Here is a 16,131-nt window from a genome sequence, read left to right on the forward strand (position 1 = left end):
GTACACTATATGATGGCACAGTATACCGGGATACAGTATGTGATGGGACAGTATATTGGGGTACAGTATGTGATGGCACAGTATACCGGGATACAGTATGTGATGGGACAGTATATTGGGGTACAGTATGTGATGGGACAGTATACCGGGATACAGTATGTGATGGGACAGTATATTGGGGTACAGTATGTGATGGGGCAGTATACCGGGGTACAGTATGTGATGGGGCAGTATACCGGGGTACAGTATGTGATGGGGCAGTATACCGGGGTACAGTATGTGATGGGGCAGTATACCGGGGTACAGTATGTGATGGGGCAGTATACCGGGGTACAGTATGTGATGGGACAGTATACCGGGGTACAGTATGTGATGGGGCAGTATACCGGGGTACAGTATGTGATGGGACAGTATACCGGGGTACAGTATGTGATGGGACAGTATATTGGGGTACAGTATGTGATGGGGCAGTATACCGGGGTACAGTATAGGTTGAATATAAGTGTTTTGGGAGTTCGGCATATTAGTGGTGTGATTGGCCCATTGTGTAGACAGGAAAGAAGTATATGGGGTGAGGTGTCATGTGTGGTGGAGGAGCAATGTTTGAACATTGTATGGAGTACAGTTAAGCAGTCCATAGGGGGGGGGGGGGATGGTGTATATGTAGGATGTGAGTGCAATGTGTACATTTTGTGTATTTGCATTTGGAGATTATATGAAGAGATGTATGGAGACTGTTACAGGACTGTATTTTGGTGAAAGGGTGTGGAGGGTGTTAAGCTCAGCACTGTGTTCTCCACCATAGGCCCTTCAGTGTAATGGAGAGCAGCAAGCGGAGACGTTCAGAAAGTAGTTCATTGGGGGGACGGGGTATAAAATACACAGATTAAATTGTATGTGTGTAGAGAGACGTTGGATCAGAATGTGCTGGCGTTGTGTGTGTATATAAGTAAATATCTATCTATCTATCTATATATCTCAATCAGTGTAATGGTACATGAGCGTTTACTCCACGTCCAGATGCATCGTTGGGGTGGATCAGTATGTAGATGTAGTAATCGGGCCGCACACTATTCCTCTGATTGGTCTTATTATGGTGGCGGCGGGGGGCCCGGACCTGATGGCAGGAGACCTGGAGGAATATCGTGGAGTTACAAAGATCACCCGCCTGTCTGTCGTCATGTGGGCCCCTCCACCTCACCTCTGTGTAAGCTGGTTTTGTGTGGCCCCCTGTATTTTTTAATAGCCTTACCCAGAACGAAACAATTCACCGTGGTCAGGAGTACGAAGAGATTAATTGCATGCTGAATAATTTTGGATTGGCAAATTAAATTCCACTTCCCACTCAATTCTTCCCCCGCACAGTGAATGGCAATTATCCGGCACTCCTATAAAATGAAAGCACTTCCCCTCCGTAGCTGAGAGCCGTGCAGACCTCTGGTGCCGGTACTCGGCCTTCTTCAAGTCAGAGGAACTCTTCGCTCCATACACGAGGAGGCCTGGAAAGCCTTGGCATGGATTTGTTTCCAGTCTTTGTGTGCGGACAATGTTTAATACATGATCACGTTTATTGGCTTTTTTTTTTTTTTTTTTAAGATATTTATTCTGTTCCACTTTAAAGATTTCCCTCCTCATCTTCTAATGTGGTGACAACCATACAATTTCTCCCAAGCACGGGAAGCATGTTAGGACTACAGAACACCTCCCCTCGCCTCTTCTCCATATGGTGGAAGTGTTCATGAACTGGGAAGGGCTGACCCACATCTGCCAAGGACACAGGACAGCACCAGACTTCTGGCTATCACCTAGGCCAGGGGTCTGCAACTTTTAAGACATAAAGAGCCACTTGGACCCGTTTCCGAAGGGAAAAAAAAGACTGGGAGCCGCAAAACCATTGCAACATTTAAAACAAATCCGACACTGCATATATTGTTTCTTACCTTAATGCTATATACAGGATCGTGCAGTTATCTTCATCCCCCATATAGTAATTCATCCCCCATATAGTAATTCATCCCCCATATAGTAATTCATCCCCCATATAGTAATTCATCCCCCATATAGTAATTCATCCCCCATATAGTAATTCATCCCCCATATAGTAATTCATCCCCCATATAGTAATTCATCCTCCATAGTAATTCATCCCCCATATAGTAATTCATCCCCCATAGTAATTAATCCTCCATATAGTAATTCATCCCCCATATAGTAATTCATCCCCCCTATAGTAATTAATTCCCCATATTGTCTCAATTCACTTACCTTTGCTCCGCGCGTTCCTCTCGCTGTGTTCCCGCGCTGTGTTCCGGTCTTCAGGGCGGACTGTGAGAGGAGTTCGTCACGCTGCCCCGCCTACATCCTGGCTGCCCCGCCTACATCCTGACAGCTAATGTTCCACGCTCCGCGGGCCGGATTAAAAGAGTCCTGACTTTTGAGGCGGCCGCCCGAAAGGAGGGAGGGGAGCGGGCGCCCGGCACACAGAAGAGCCGCATGTGGCTTGCGATCCGCGGCTTGCCGACCACTGAAACCCTATTGCCTGTCACCTGGTGGGCAGTGTGCTCCGGAGCCGCAGCAAAGATGAAAAAGAGCCGCATGCGGCTCTGGAGCCGCGGGTTGCCGACACCCGACCTAGGCAATCGAAAGTTGTCGGGATCAAGGGACAGGTGTCCGTTTTTTAAAAGTCAGACGCTACAGTTTTTGTAGCTGCTGACTTTTTTTTTCACTGGAACTCCGCTTTAAGGGAAGGTGTGCCTGGAGGAGCCCATCAGTCCTTAACCAGTTCCCAACCGCACTATAGGTCGAAGGACGGCTACAGCGCAGTTGTCTAGTTCTGGGGCGATGTCCATGGATGTCATTCCAGACCCCCCCCCCCCCCCCTGCGCGCCACCAGTGATCACTGCATCCTACGGACACAGCTGATCACGTGATACGGTAAACAGCCAATCACCGCTGCCTTTTACCACGTGATCAGCTGTGTTCAATGACACAGCAGATCAGCGGGTAAATACAGTTGCCGGTTATCAGCTGCACTTTCCTCACGCTGTCACAGGGCGAGGAAAGTACTGTGCGTTTTCTGTGCTTTTCCAAAAATTGCGCAGCAAAATAGGTTTCCTGTGCGTTTTGTCATTTGTTCAGGAAACGCAAAGTGTGAAGAGGGCCTTAAGGTTCAGAAGGCAGAGAGACCTCGGCCAAGGAAGCCAGCCATTTAGGGCTTGTTTACAGACCGTGCCGCCCCTTTGAAAAGCAGTGTGCGGTAGATATGTCCCCTCCTGTCTGCCTGCACTACCCGTCGCATCCGTGTGCACTGCATACATTTGCAGCGCGGTCCCATTCGTGTAACTGGGTTGCGCTGAAAAGCAGTATTTCTGGCAAAACCCACTGGGAGGATCATTTTTGCAGCAGGTATACAGCCCCCTCTGACCGCAGGGTTGTGGGGGATTAAAAATAGGCTATTGAGCCCCATAGTGTGCCCAAGCCCTCAGTGTCTGTCTGTTGTTGTGCTTTAAGAATACAGTTTAATTATGATTGCTGGGATTTGTAGTTTCCCCAAGCAGTTATTATTATTATTTATTTCAGGTACTTATATAGCGCCATCAATTTAAGCAGCACTTTACATATATATTGTACATTCACATCAGTCCCTAACCCTCAAGGGGCGTACAATCTAAGATCTCTAACTCACATTCATACATACACATACTAGGGACAATTTAGACAGGAGCCAATTCACCTACCAGCATGACTTTGGAGTGTGGGAGGAAACCGGAGTACCCGGAGGAAACCCATGCAGGCAACATGCAGGAGAACATGCAAACTCCAGGCAGGTGGTCTCATGGTTGGGATTTGAACCAACGACCCCTAGTACTGCCGGGCAGAAGTGCTAACCACTTAGCGACTGTGCTGCCCGTTGGCCATCATGTCTATGAGAAGTCACGCTGTTCTGTTTAGCCATCACTGGCACCCTGTGCTTGTTGATGGTGTGTGATCTCACAGTGCCGAGATGATGGCGGTTACTTATTCACTGGTAATGTAGCATGGTATTTTTAAGGCAGTCAGGCTTAGAAGATGACAGGTGACATGGGGGAGCAGCTTGTCACTGGCAGCACAGTACAATACTCATGTCTGGGAAGAGAAGCTGACAATCCGGCGCCTGCACTGAGAAGCTCTATTTGCAGACGCTCTGTGGTTTTCGTGGCTTTTCTTAGCTTGGGTGGCCTTTGCACTCCGGTGGGAAGTTCTACACTAAATGCTCATTTGTGGTTTAGCACAAAAAAAGAAAACTTCCATTTTGTCTTTCAGAAATAATGTCTGCGCTCTCTCCTGTCTAAATGATTACCTCTTGAGGCCTCACGCACACTGGGCATTTTTACTGCTGCTGTTTTGGGCATCGTGTTTTTTTGTTTTTTTTTTATTATTATGTTTTTCTACAGCCAGTGAACTCCCCAGCATGTTCTCCTATGTGTCCATGCACACATAGGCTTTTATCAGCATTTTTTGGCAGGGGTGTTTTCAGGATGGGGAAAAAAATCCCAGAGCTACTGCATTTTAATAGGAGTTTTTCCGCTGCAAAAACACTAAAATGCTAAAAAAAAAGTGGCTATCTGGCTTTTATGAGCGTTTTTGAGCCTCAAGCTTTTGTGGGAGTATAGGTTTGCCAAAAAAACCCTAATGCAAAAATGCAGGCATTCTACAGCGAACGTTACTGGCGTTTTTATACCGCCTAGTGTGCGTGAGGCTTCAAGGGATCAGTAGACCTATATGGGAAAACAAAAAGTTTTAATCCTTCAGGCTCCATGGGACGTTTTGTGTAAAGTCACATTAAAAACTTGAGTTTTCTAGCGGTTTTGTATTAGCGCTTTGATGTGTTTTTTTTTTTTTTTTTTTTTTTTTTGGTCCAACACTGGCTTGCCACAATTTACTTTTGCTGCGTTTTTCAGCTTTTGGAGAGCGTTTTACAGCTAAAAAAACTCCTCTAGAAACCCACTAGTTCTGGAGGTTTTTTCCAGCCAAAAAACATCCCAGCCAAAAAATGCTGATTATAGTCTGTGTGTGCATGGACACATAGGATAACATGCTGGCTGTCGAAAAAATGTCAAAAGCCAAAAACAGCTGCTGTAAAAACGCCCCGTGTGCATGAGGACTCAGGCTGAAGAAGGGTTAAAGCAGAAGTGTAGGTTGTGTTTAAACTCGGGAAGGCGGGGCCATGACAGCCGGGACTTGGAAGACATGGTTTGGATGATACTGATTGTCATTCATTCAAGAAAACTGAGGACATCTATTGGTGGGAAAGAAGTACTGCAGGCAACAGCTTTGGACTGAAGTTGCTTTTTAAATTCTATGTTTAAATGGACTAATCTTTCTCTTCCCCATGTGGTGGGGGGGGGGGTTTGGCTCTAAAGCCAGGACACTCACCTGATCCAGTGTTGTGCCAATTTCTAGCAGCGCTCTCGTCTCTCTCCCTGCATCCACAGGACAGAGAGGCAGCAACGGGACCTATTGGATCCTGCTGCTGTCAGTCAAATCCTGAGAGAGTGGAGGGAAGGGCCGAGCTGCACTGCATGAGTATATGGACGCACACAGGCTGGCTCGGGGGTGTGCCCCCATGAAAAGCTGCTTCTTGTGGTGGCACATGGAGAAGAGTAGGAGCCAAGAGCGCCGGCAAGGTACCCCAGAAAGGGAGGTTCGGGGCCTCTCTGTGCAATGGGATTAGGTAGATATAAAATGTTTGTTATAATAATAAAAAAAAAAAAAAGAATCTGAGCCTTTACAGTCACTTTAATTGATTGAAATTCTGCTATAAAGTAGATTACGACCCTGACTGGATGCCAGTTAGTTGCTAAAGCGCTATGTTTAATAAACAACTGCCATGTTTTATTCTCTATTATAGTCACTCACTCCCGTTCCCTGACTCTGTTGTACATATCAGTACTGCTGATCTCCAGCAGCCACTTCTACATCAGGGGTAGTTGACATTTTGAGCCAAGTGTGCTTTTGTCAGGGTGGTGGGTGGGCCAAGCGCATTGTATGCTAGCAGAAAGGTGTCAAGTGCCGACGCCTGGTCTACACGCATGTGACAAGACGGGAGCGCAACTGGGAGATGGGAAATAAAGCGTTGGGGAAAGAATTCACAAGATGACTTCTCTGACTTTTATATGTAGAATTTTTATGACTAAAGAGACTATAGGTCTTTTCTCTCATGAACCCTTCTCTCTGCGACCATTTGTGTACAATAAGTTGCATGTGTGCATCCAGCATACATTTGATGTGCACATGCATGGGAGTGACGTCATCACAGCCTGTCCAACCAAGCAGCCGAAGAGTGGAAACCCTGTAAGGGAGACGGGGAGAAGATGGCGGCATCCGTGACCTATGAGTGCAGCGCTGGAGGGGATCACTAGCCAGGTAGGTCTGCTATGATGGGGGTACATACTATCATGTTATGGCTAAAAGCTCCTGCGACCCATTTCTTTCGTTTTTTTTTTTTGTTTCTTTTTTTTTGTGTGTGTGTAGAGGTTTAATTCCACTTTAATCTGGGTAAGCGATTTAGAAAATATTGAAGTTAAAGCGGAGCTCCACCCAAAAGGGGAAGTTCCGCTTTAATGCTTTGTCCTCCGCTCCCCATTGAGGATTGGCTCCTTTTGCGGAGCGGGTACTCAAATTTGACAGGTACTCGCTCCCACTTCCACTGCGATCGCCTAGGTGATCAGAAGCAGAAGTTGTCCTCCTCCTTCCCTCCCCGTAGTCTTCTGGGACATGCGACAGGTCCCAGAAGACTACGGGGCCATTTACAAAGCATAGCACTTCTTGCACATGTGCAGTGGGCACCCGGCTGTGAAACCGCAAGCTGTCACAGCCGGGTGCCCACACTGAAGATACCAGGGAGAGAAACCAGCCGTGGTGAGGACACCGCTGGACCGAGGGACAGGTAAGTGTCTGTATTTTAAAAGTCAACAGCTACAGTTTTTGTAGCTGCTGATTTTTTTTTTTTGGGTGGTTTTCCACTTTAACCACCTCCCGTCCGGCCGTTGTATATAAACGGCCAGACGGTGGCAGTGCAGGGTCGGGTGGCCGTTTATAAACGGCCTCCCCGCACCCTACTTGTGCGCGCTCCCTGGGAGCGCGCAGCACCGCGATCTGGTGCCCACTGTGTCCGGAGGACACAGTGGAACACCAATCGTCGAACTGGACCTCTGTACAAGGTCCCGATCATGTGATCACTGATTGGCCAATCCGTGATCACATGCAGAGTAGTAAGCAAGATGTCACTTGTGACATCATTGCTTACTACGTCTGAAATCTGTGAATGATCACAGAGGTCACATGGTACAAGGCTATTCACAACAGCCTTGTACCATGTGACAAGCTGTGACCAATCACAGCTCAGACAGTAGTTCTCAATGGCTGCAAGAATGCAGCCAGAGAGAAGGAGAAATGATTGCTTTTACAGCCTTTATGGGTGTAAAAGCAATCGGTGTAAAATAAAAAAAAAAAATTCTTCATCACCCCCTATAGGGTGACATTATGTAAAAAAAAAATATATATATAAAAAATGTTTAAAAATTATAATTTTTGGTTATAAACTAATTTGGATTATTTTTTTTTTTTTTACTAAAAATATAACGGAATATATTTTGGCCAAGATTTATGATGAAATACTATTTATTTGCAAAATTTTATAAGAAAAACACTTTTTTTTCAAAATTTTTGGACTTTTTAATTTACATAGCAAAAAAAATAAAAATACCACCAAAATAAAGCTTTCTCTGTCTCAAAAAAATGCTAAAAAATTCATATGGGTACAGTGTTGCATGACCGCGCAATTGTCATTCAAAGTTTGATAGCGCTGAAAGCTGAAAATTGGCCTGGACAGGAAGGGGGTGAAAGTGTCAGGACTGGAAGTGGTTAAAGGGACTGCAAAACAGGAACTTTTTAGGAGGTGAACATCTTGTATGCCTTTGATACTCCAACATGGAGATTCCCCTGCTATGATTCCTGACTCTGTTCCCGCCCACCTCTGTGTCCCGGCTCCTCCTATTACATTCTCCAGACTATTAAAATGAATCCAAATCCAGCAGGCGCAGCTTTTCCCTAGATGTTGATCATGTGTGCAGATCAGGAACGCTGAAGTTGCGTTCCTGAGAGATAGAAGAAGCTGTCAGGTCCTTTATCTGTCCAGCATCTGACCAAAGCTGAAGTGTCTGTTTTGGGTGCAATGACCCTTTTTAATTATTTTTTTTTTTTTGTATCCACGAATGTTATTAAAACGTGTAACCCGTACCAACTCGTGCTTTATATTTAGTCTCGCTAAACGTCTTAAAATAAGTCTGATGCCAGCGAGCCCTGTAGACGCAGGATGTCCGGTGCCGGGATGCATGGACCAGGCTCCTGATTGGACAGCACCGTGTAACCGAATGCTCAGTTACACGATCACGTAGCTTTCTGCAGAATGTCAAGTGTTAAGTGGCTGAGAAGTTCAGAGATCAGTGACCACAGCGAGGTATATTTGGGCATCTCTATGTATATCCCTGGATTTTCCTGGTTGCTGTGGGATGTGAGGTCAGCCTTCAGGACCATCTGTCTTTCTATACTTGAGGGTGACAGACGTAGGAGCAGTGTGACCAAGGGCCTGAGTGGATGTGGATTCATGGAGTGTAATTCTTTATAATATTGTGATCGTAATGCACCTGAAAACTCTGGACTGGTTATGTCGCAAGGACATCCTAAAGCTGGATTCTAGGAATTCAGCTACTTTGTAAAAACTGCATGCATGCCATGACTGATGTGAATGTACAATATATATGTAAAGCGCTGCGTAAATTGACGGCGCTATATAAGTACCTGAAATAAATAAATAAATGAGTCAAGTCTAAGGAGGTGCCTGCCTTGTAGACTTATCTCTTCTTCACATCTGACAGGTTAATTCTGCTCCAGGAGGAGACCTTCCCAAGCTCCTCCATGATGCTCCCTGTGGTTTCAGTTTCTTTAATCGCCTCCCGCCCGCCATATAGTAATATGATGGACACAAGGTGGTTCTCTCGTCCTGGGAGGACGTCATATGACGTTCTCCCATTCTTACCGCGCATGCGTGGCTCAGGGAGCGCGCTACGTGGCGATCGGCGGTGCGCTGCGTCCCTTGGACACAGCGGATTACTGATCCACGGAAAGAGCCGAAGATGTCGGCTCGGTCATGTGATCAGCTGTGTCCAATCACAGCTGATCACATGTAAACAGGGAAATGCCGGTTATCGGAATTTCTCTCCTCTCGAGCTGTCACGCTGACAGAGGAGAGCTGGTAATCGGCTTTCCGCAGAGGGGACATGTACGCTGATCATCAGGGCACTGATGATCAGTGTGCCCTGATGATCAGTGTAGCCCCAGCAGCGCCACCTGTCAGTGTCCGTCAGTGCCTTGTGCCCATGCCCATCAGTGCCACATCAATGCCACATATCAGTGCCTACCAGTGCACATCTGAGCTGCCTTTCAATGTCACCCATCAGAGCCTGTCAGTGCCGCCTAACGGTGCCATGTATCAGTGATGCCTGTCAATGCCCATCAGTGCCACCTACCAGTGCCTCCTCATCAGTGCCACCTATCGGTGTCCATCAGTGCAGCCTATCTGTGCTCATCACTGCAGCCTCATTAGCGCACATCAGTGAAGGAGAAAAATCACTTATTTACAAAATTTTATAACAAAAACTAAGAAAAAAACATTTTGTTTTGTTCAAAATTTTCTGTGGATTTTGGTTTGTTTTAAGAAAAAATCCCAGAGGTGATTAAATACCATCAAAATAAAGCTCTATCTGTCACAAAAACATGATACAAATTTCATATGGGTACTGTGTTGCATGACCGCGCAATTGTCATTCAAAGTGTGACAGAGCTGGAAATTGGCCTGGGCAGGAAGGGGGTATAAGTGCCCTGTAGGCTTGTAGCTAAGAGCAGAGTTGCTGAAACTGCTGTGCCCGATCCTGTAATACACTTCTTGTCCTCTGGTGACAACACTCACTGTACTGTGTTTATGGTGGAAGGGTGTTGTCATCCATAGACAGTAATTGTATTAAGTTCCACGAACACGGGGCGCTCTGATAACGCTGGTTATGTTAGCTGTGTAGTTTGTTTTTTTTTTTTTTTAGTGTTTTTGCATTAGCGGTTTTGAGCGTTTGCGTTTTTTAGCGTTTTTTTTTACCATGAAAAAAGGTTTTTTGTGGTCGAAAAAAGTTTTTTTTGGTCAAAAAAAGGCCAAAAACGCCAGTTTGCCTTAGAGCGTTTTTACAGCTAAACTCCTCCTAGAATCCTACTAGTCATTTTTTTTTTAGCTGAAAAAAAAAACAGGTCCCAGCCAAAAAACGTTGATTATAGTCTGTGTGCATCGAACGCATAGGATAACATGCTGGGGGGTTTACTGGCTGTAGAAAAAAAAATGTCAAAAGCCACAAACAGCCGCTGTAAAAACGCCCCGTGTGCATGAGGACTTAAGACTATAGATCATCTACCTTCTCCCTCGTCTCCATAACGTGGGGGGAGGTGTTCTATAGTTTTTAAAGTGATATTAAGTCCTCAGTTTTTCAAGCACTTTCAGAAGCTGATATTTTTTTTTTTTTTTTTTGTCACTTTGCATCTTTCTCTTTAAGCCTGGGTTCGCATATATGCGGTTCGGTACATCTCATGTGATTCGCACAGGAACCGCACTGCATTCCTGTACAAATCACATGCGATTTGTGTGCGCTGCGATTGGAGCCATACATTTTGTATGGCTCTAATCACACTGCACCCGCACCATAAACGTGCAGGACCCTTTTTTGGTCCGCACCAGGGGCGGACTGACCATTTGGAAACTCGGGCACTGCCCGAGGGCCCGGGGTCAGTAGGGGCCCCATGAGATGCCCCTGGTAGCTTTTTCATAGGCTTTTTTGAGTTTGGGCAAGTACACGGGCCCCATGATCACCTATTGCCCGGGGGCCCCATGAGTTGTCAGTCCACCCCTGGTCCGCACTAGAATGGACTGCTCAGGCTAGCCCTCACATTACATAATTTTGGTAAAACAAAAGCTGGCTTTACACCTTAGCATTGCGAGAACCTGTACAATACACCCTAGTGCATTCAAGTGGGTCCAAATCCTAAACTTTATTTACCTTTAATGCAGGGCTTGACAAATTTGCTTTGAATCTAGGAGCCAGCTAAAAAAGTTAGGAGCCAGGTTTTTTTTTTTTTTTTTTTTTTTTTTATGTTTGTTTTTTAACTAACAAAGCTTTATTTTCAACAACAAAACCCCTTCTATTTGGCCAGAAGCCGGCTGAACGGCTGGCTTCTGTTGAAGGGGCATGACCAAATGGCTGGCGGGACGCAGTCCCCCTGTCAGGACAAAGAGAAGGAAATTTACTAAAACTAGAGTGCAGAATCTGGTGCAGCTCTGCATAGAAACCAATCAGCTTTCAGGTTTTATTGTCAAAGCTTAACTGAACAAGCTGAGGTTAGAAGCTGATTGGCTCCCAGGCACAGCTGCACCAGATTCTGTGTGTTTCAGCTTTAGTAAATCAACCCCAATGGCTTTAATATATGAAATTTGGGAGGCACAGTGGCTTAGTGGTTGGCACGTCTGCCTTGCAGTAAATGGGTCATGGGTTAGATTCCTGACCATGGCACCTCCTGCATGACGTTTGCATGTTCTCCCTGTGCTTACGTGGGTTTCCTCCAGGTGCTCTGGTTTCCTCCCACACTCCAAAGACATGCTGGTAGGTGAATTGGCTCCTGTATAAATTGGCCCTAGTATGTGTATGTATGAATGTGAGTTAGGGACCTTAGATTGTATGCCCCTTGAGGGTTAGGGACTGATGTGAATGTACAATATATATGTAAAGTGCTGTGTAAATTGACGGCGCTATATAAGTACCTGAAATAAATGTTGGAAATCCAATCAGCGCAGAACCCTCTGCAGATGGCAGGCGCTGGGGGCCCCTGTCATACCGCAGTCCTGCTCCTCTAACTTCAGTAAACTGGTCCAGCCCTGGACACCCATAATACGATCCATGCCATGGCAGAGAGAAGGAGCGGAGATCTCAGGTGCACAGGCATGGCCAGGGGAAGTGCAGGTGGAGCTGCCCTTTGGCAAAGAGCATCAGGCAGAATAGTATGAATCAGGTATTGACACTCCTCTCCCCCCAGCCCCGTTCTCTTTGTAGTATTATTATATTATACAGGATTTATATAGCACCAACAGTTTGCCCAGCTCTTTACAAAATGAAGGTAGACATTACAGTTACAATGCAATTTGGTACAAGAGGAAACAGAGGGCCCTGCTCGTTAGAGCTTACAATCTAGGAGCGCTTCCTGCTGTTCCTGCCAATCACTCTGCTTGCCTGTTAAAAACTGACCACACTAGGCATGAGAGCACATTGTGGTCAGATTCTGTAGCTGTGCTGGGAACTTGGTGTGCTCTCCTCCAATGATCAGACCTGTCTTGACACCCTCACCCCTCAGACATTCACTGGGAACATCAGTGTGCTGCGGTTTCTCCTCCTCCAGCTCAAAGGCATCCGAAAACAGAATATAATGTTTTTTTATATGTATGCACAAATGTTTTGTCATTCCTTAAACTGAATGGGTTGTTTTACAAAGTGAGGGTTTACAGTCACTTTAGGGTTAAAAAAAAAAAGTTTAGGTTAAAGCATCACCTTCCACCCCCCCCTTATACTTACCTGAGCCCTTACTTGAGCCAATGCTGTGCCCATCTGCAATGGCTCTCGCTTCTTCCCGCTCTCACAGGCTTTGCTTACAGCAGCGGGAGCCATTGGTTCCTGCTGCTGTCATTCAAAACTTGCGATGAGGGGGTGGGGTCGAGCCTCGCTGCCTGTGTCAATGGACAAAGGCAGCAAGGCTCGGGATTAGGCACGCAGGTGTGCCATGATGGGAAACGGTTTCCTATTGTGGCACACCAAAAAGAGGAGGAGCCAGTTGTGCCAATGGGGAACCCGAGCAGGGCCTCTCTGTGAAATTACATAGCCCAGAGCAGGCAAGTATAAACAGGTTTTTAAAGTCTTAAAATGTAATTTTTTTAAAAACCGCAATCACTTAAGGCAATATATATGCATTGCAGACACATGCTTACACCCAGGTAATGCACTACCATGCGTTGTGGTGCTTTGTGTTTGGGGGGGCGAAGGGGGAAGTATTTTTATTTTCTGAACATTGACACCCCAGTATGAATTTATGGACTGTTTTAAAGTGTGTGTGTGTGTGTGTGTGTGTGTGTGTGTGTGTGTGTGTGTGTGTGTGTGTGTGTGTGTGTGTGTGTGTGTGTGTTGAAACCCCTGCCAGATTATTTTTTCTGTCTTTGTTCCATTGGGGGTATAGTGAGCCTAAGACCTTTCATCCTACTCCCAGGCTGTAATCCATACATACAGCTCAGGAGCTCATCTTCTCATACAGGTCATTGCACACTTTGCAAGCTTTGCGGATTTATTTTTTTTCTTCCATAAATTGTACTTGTTCTACTTTTTTTTTTTTTTTTTTTTAACAATTTTTAAACTATATTTACTTTTTTTTTTACATGTTTTAAAAAAAAAGAAAAGAATGCAGCTGTAGCTCATGGACATGCTTTTTTCTGCTTAATGTGAAATGTTTTAAACCCAAACTGACCCTGATCTCTAGGGACCACAATTACACACTCCTATAAATTACAGCTGGGTGATAACCGTGGACTGATATGTCAATAAGGGACTCATTTAATGTCTTTCTAAGCTTCTTCCTGCTTGCAGCACTATTTTTTTTTTTTTTTTTTTTTGCACTCGGAGTATTTGCAGGTTTGGTAGCGGCAGACGTCATTGTTTTTAAGTGGATGGAATGTGGGTATTGATCAGGCCGAGCATCTCTCTGACACCTCACCTTTAACCCCTGGCCTCCTTTGCCTGCAGTGTACTCCTGCTGGGCTCTGTCTGTCTCTGACCATTGTGCAGTGTGAGCACAGCTGCCAGGGATAATGCTGTGTATATGGTGACACGCAGGTGACAGCGAGATCCCCCTCCGGCCTGTACTCCTACCTGCTGATCGGAGCAAATATTTAGCAAGCTGTGTGTGCTTTGGTAGCTTGCTGTTGGCGTTTTGTTATGGTGTTTATTTTAGGTGGTGGACAGTTAAACTAAACTTGTCAAGACAGATATGATTGCTGTCAGTGCTCTGAACATGTGAAGGGAGTGCTAATAGGAAACTAATAACCTCTTCTTCCTTTTTTTATTTTTTTTCTTCTTTAACCTCCCTGGCGGTATGATCATGTCAGGAATTTTGTGCTGAAAGCGGTACCATTTTTTTGCATGGAAATATGTAGTTTTTTATTGTAGGCTGTAATTTTTAGGAATAACTCACTGAAATCTAACCGAAAAAGAGTCTATTAAACATTCCGGATATGATAAAACTTGAAACACGAAATCATAAATTATAATTTAATAAATAATCATAAAAAATAATAATATAATAATAAATTTAATTCAATAATATAATCAAACCAAAAACACTGAAATTTGAAATACAGAGGCAAATTCGCACATCGCTGAGCAAAGTCGCAAAATCGTTTTCAGTGTCTGATGATGAATTTCCCCACGAATCATTATCACTCAATTCTGCAAGTGGTTCTGATTTACTATCGCTGTTCTAAAACCGCTTTTGACGTAAAGGGACGCTTTTTGGCCGCCATGGACTTTTCTAAGTTTCCAGGCAGAAAGAACAGTCAAAATGCAGGCAGGGCACAGGACAAAGCAGTGGGGACAAAATGTATGTGAAATGCAGTGAAACAGCAATGACAGCAAAAATGTCATTTTTTTAAAAATTTCAAATTTCCCGCCGGTTCCGCCGCCCGAACGTTCCGACGTCACGGGGACTGGAACACGGAAGCCAGATGCCGGCATCCGCCGGAGGAGATGGACGGGGACACTGCAGGGGACCCATCGTGGGAGCGAAGGACAAGGTAAGTGCTGCAGGGACCCCCAGAGAACGCTGCATGGTAAGCCCGAGTGTAGCTCGGGGTTACCGTTCTTGGTATAGAAATTCTACCCCGAGCTACACTCGGGAACACCGCCAAGGAGGTTAAAGATACAATGTTCTTGTTTTGATGCAAGGCAGTTTACTAGAAATTGTAACTTGGTGGCAAATCCTGAAATTCAAATTTTAGCTTCTGTGTGTGTCCAGCCCTTGCCATAGTCCAGTAGGTTAAATATTGGTGGCCATGGATTCCGATGTTCTCTGTTTTGATTGGTTAGTATTTCTGTTATTCCGTCTATTACAGGATCTGATATCCTCATTTGTTTTTATTTATGTGTAATCCTGGTGTTGCAGTAACTTCATTGTAGATTCTGTAAGCACCGTTCCATTTTTTTTTATTGTCTTGACAATAAAAGTTGTTTGGATTTAAAAAAATAAATACAAATATTGGAATAATGAAGAGGATTCGTTAGTGTAGCAGTCTGCTCTGCTCCTTGTAATCTGTAAAGCAGTCGATGCAAATGGAGAAACAGAAAAAGGGCGCACCGACCTAGTGCATTATCGTTTAAAATATTTATTGAAGAAACAAAGTATCATACTTACAATAGACATAAAAACACAGGCATGTCAAACTGAACAAGATGTATGATCCAAACAACATCTGAGTCCATACGATGGAACCCTGGATGACCAACTGTCTAACGCGTTTCGAGGACACAACCTCTTCCTCAGAGCCCTGTAAAGCAGTACAGGTTTTTTTTTTTTTCTTTTCTTTTTTTGGAAAATGTAAGTGGTGCTCCCCCATTATAATACATAAATTGTTTTAAGTAGAACGGTATAGTCAATTTTTTTTCCCATTTTGGGTAGCGCAAGGGAGGGTTATCACCCATGTCAGATTTTATTTTTTTTCATTTTCGCCATCTGTGTCCCAGAGCGGACAGCGGTGACTCATGTGATCGCTGTGTTCTCCCCCTTAGAGCCGGAGGGGGACTGATGCAGCATTTACCTAGGTAAGTATAAATAGGGGGGGGGGGGAAGCCCTACTTTTTTTAACCACTTGCTGTCCGCCTGCTGTTTATAAACGGCAGGACGGTGGCACTCCAGGGGCGGGTTGCCGTTCATAAACGGCACCTGCCATTTCTAGCTATGCGCGCTCCC

The 16,131-nt window shown here is 45.1% G+C and overlaps 1 protein-coding gene across 1 annotated transcript in view; it reads left to right on the forward strand.

The window, feature by feature from the left end:
* LARGE2 (LARGE xylosyl- and glucuronyltransferase 2) overlaps positions 1–16,131 on the forward strand; it is a 94,697-nt gene that overhangs the window by 1,139 nt on the left and 77,427 nt on the right. The gene's annotated exons all lie outside the window — the stretch shown is intronic.

The sequence above is a fragment of the Staurois parvus genome, unplaced genomic scaffold, assembly GCF_062004578.1.
Source record: "Staurois parvus isolate SC_StPar_1 unplaced genomic scaffold, SC_StPar_1.0 ptg000410l, whole genome shotgun sequence".
NCBI lineage: Eukaryota > Metazoa > Chordata > Amphibia > Anura > Ranidae > Staurois > Staurois parvus.